The 3,656-nt window shown below is 38.3% G+C and overlaps 1 pseudogene; it reads left to right on the top strand.

Moving 5' to 3' along the window:
* The first annotated feature begins 1,425 nt into the window (after nucleotides 1-1,425).
* Nucleotides 1,426-3,379, top strand: LOC115193138 (uncharacterized; annotated as a pseudogene).
* The last annotated feature ends 277 nt before the right edge of the window (nucleotides 3,380-3,656 follow it).

The following is a 3,656-nucleotide window of genomic DNA, read 5'->3' as shown; positions in this document are numbered from 1 at the left end:
CTTAAGACCGAACTAATTCACTCACAACCATTTGATATTGTCTTCAGGTCGGGTGTGGTGTTGGGGCATCCTCTGGAGATGGAGGGTCAGTTACTTCAGGCAAAGGGTCTCTGAAACCGTATTTCAACAAGCTGAACACCATCTTGAAACAGAAGGTGGATCCAATATCAAATGCACTCGAAAATAGGCTAAATTAATCAGAGGAAAAGTTCTAGATCACAACAAATCGGATGAATTTCGCTGAAACTTGGAACTTCCAAGCGCCGTTTCTTGTGTCGTCGGATGCGTTGGCGCAGCACCTGTTGTGGTTGAGTTGACTGAAAACATGCATGTAATTGTTTGCGCTCCAGGAACACAGCGCATGCGCATGTGAGGTCGTGGGAGTGGAGCTTCGCTACAAACTGGTGCGGTTTTAAAAATTCCTCGACACCATGGTCAAGCTGTGACGAAGTCGACCTCAGAGTCAAGCGGTGAGGAAGGAGCGGTCTGTTGGACAACCACATAACCATCATTGGAGACATGTGACATGTCCCTGAGGCTGGAAAATAGATTGATGGAGGATATTTTTACTGACTGATTTATATGTGAAGGCTATGTATTTATTTTATTTATAACACAACTAAATGACAAAATACATGCATCTATTATCATATTGTTTTTCTCATTCATTCATGTATTCAGTCATCCATTAATTCATCCATTCAGTCTTTCATGAATTCATTTGTTTATAGGGAATCTACAGTTCAAAACAACACCATAGTGGTCACTCAACCACTATTCTGGTAAATAGATGAGGGATGTGGTTCGAGAAAAGTAACCGCTGTCATTGATCTATTGATTAAAGTAATGACCATCCAAGAGATCAACATTATAGTTTACTACATTTTCAAGCTGTAAAGTGTTTGTTTAGATGTATATTGTTTCAAACAATGTCATAAAAAATACATTTTGGGTTCTGTTGAGGTAAGGCAGGTGGACTGAGCTCATGAGGCCTTTAAAAGTGATATATTCTTCAAGAATCAATAGGTAGGCTGTTTATCATTCATTTATGGATGTGGCAATCGCAGAAATTGCCCCTTTAACAAAGCATATCCAAGACGATGAAGTGTAGTGTTATTAGGAATTAGGATTTAGGTATTTGCCTACGATAATGTTATCACAACACCTTAGCACATTGGTTTATTTAGTCTCTCATAAGTAATAAATAGTCAAATGTTAATGTTAGCCTGACTATTCAGATACAGACGTCATAAAATGTTGGTTGATTTCTATCTATATCAGTTATAATCAACATTTTAATTCAAATGTATAGACATGAATGGGATTAAAGACAGAAGATGCAAACAGAACGAGATCATATTAAATCCTCATCTCTCACTCCCTCTCTCACAGACACACGCACGCACTCAGACACACAGAGAGAGAGAGAGAGAGAGAGAGAGAGAGCGAGAGAGAGAGAGAGAGACAGAGAGAAACAACAAACAAGCAAACAGCAGTTTTGTGATTAACAAACAAACATTGTAGGCCTTCCCTTAGTCCATAAAAGTGCCATTAGTTAAATATTGGTGTTTATAAAGACATAAAGAGCACTACTGCATTCATTGTAAAGTTAAGGGGTCAATATTCTCTCTCTCTCTCTCTCTCTCTCTCTCTCTCTCTCTCTCTCTCTCTCTCTCTCTCTCTCTCCTTCACGTTTGAGCCTATGAGTTACATTTTTTAAACCCACTTAGGACAATGTGCCTCCTACGAAAGAAAACTCGAAACATGATGAGAAGGAAGTGGAGCACACGAAAAGAGAAATCCGGTCTTGCGGTTCACTAGGCAAAACTTTCCCAAATTCATTCAACTCTTAATTTAGCGAGATACCCTTTCACTTTTTGTACATCCTTTCAATCCTCACTATTTAAATTAATCCGCAGATATGGGATCAGAACACAAACCACATTCTGACTGGAAGATTTTTGCAATATACTGGCAACAGGTAAGTCAACAACATGCTATCATTTGATCACTGCTTAAGGCTTCAATTAATTAATTATTTTCAGGATTATATTCAACTAACAATGACCATCTGCTGCAGATCATCTAACTACCCTAAGAATGGCAATTCAGATTATCATTTGGATGAGCGCCTTCCTCTGCCTCGTGCAAGTTTTCTCCATGCCCATGCCTTGCCATCTACAAGGACAGCTGGTGCGAACAACCCACAACCTACTGAGAGACATGGTACATTTTTTAAATTACTTTTGACTTGAGATGCATTATCCAACGATGTTTAACTGAATAGCTCAACGTGAAACATGTGTTTTCTCTTTCTTTCAGGGGGGTCATTTTCCTATGGAGTGCCTGCAGGACAATGTCTTCATGGAATTCCCAGCCACGGCATTTGCAACCTCCGGCGGGCCACAGGTAAGGGCAAGCGATCATATCCAAGTGTTCTTTACAGCATGAAAGAGTATTTGCAACCGTTAGGATCAGAAAGTAGAAATCTTTAAACTGCTATTTATGTTATTTGAAATTATTGTTGTTGTCAATTTCAGTTGAGCAGCGGTGGTGCTAAGGCTATTTATGAGACGTTGAAGAATATCGACACATTGTTTGGAACTGACGAACTGCCGACAATGTGGGACCAACAGAAGTTGGAGTATTTTCAGAACATTGTCTACCGTCAGATTGAAGAGAGCAAATGTGTGAGTACCTACCTATGACTATACAGATAGCTTAACTGTTTAAGTCTGGTATGGTGATGTTTGAATTATTTTCTTCTTGTGTCAGATGATGGGGAGTGTGGATACACGTGATTATCTAGTCTGGGAAAAGGCGCTGAATACATACTTTAGGAGCATCGCGGCTGTCCTAAAATAAAAATTAGGGTGCAAGCAAATACACTATAATGGATACATTTTAATTATTATTCATCTCCTGTCTCTTTCTTCCTTTCTGGCAGATGATGAGCAGTGTGGATACAAGTGATTATCCCATCAGGGCAGAGGGCCTGAAGACGTACTTTGGGAACATTGCAGCAGTCCTAAAAGAAAAGGTAGAATATAGGTTGAAAACAAATAGACACATTGTTTTGATAATATCTCTACATAGGACAATATTACCCTACATTGCCCTAACAGTTTATTTTCATTTTCACAGAATTCCAGTTACTGCGCCTGGGAAGTGGTTCGAAAAGAATTCCTGTACACCCTAGAATTCATCCTGAAACACAACTCTGATAGCCTTCTGTGGTCCAACAGAACATGAATTTGAACTTGCAGATGTTTTTTACTATTGTGTTTTACAATTGTGCTTGATTTTAAAAGCCTTCTATTCTACAATCATGCGATGAGCAATGTCCAACAGCAATATTATACATGTATTTATTTATCAAGATTATTTATTCATGTAGGTCTATTTATGAATTAATTTATTTATCTATTTGAAAATCGTGCCTGTTGTTACCCTTCATCAAATGTTAAGTTAATAAAAAAATTATACTTTTAAATATTGTTAATCTGCCTGCTCATTCAGTATCCAAGTCTGTCGGTGTGTTTTAATGTATTTATTTTTATTTCAAGTTAATTTAACCAGGTAGGCCAGGTGAGAACAAGTTATCATTTACAACTGCGACCTGACCAAGATAAAGCAAAGCAGTGCGACACAAACAA

The sequence above is a fragment of the Salmo trutta genome, chromosome 1, assembly GCF_901001165.1.
Source record: "Salmo trutta chromosome 1, fSalTru1.1, whole genome shotgun sequence".
Classification (NCBI taxonomy): domain Eukaryota; kingdom Metazoa; phylum Chordata; class Actinopteri; order Salmoniformes; family Salmonidae; genus Salmo; species Salmo trutta.
This window is presented reverse-complemented; position numbering and strand designations above follow the sequence as displayed.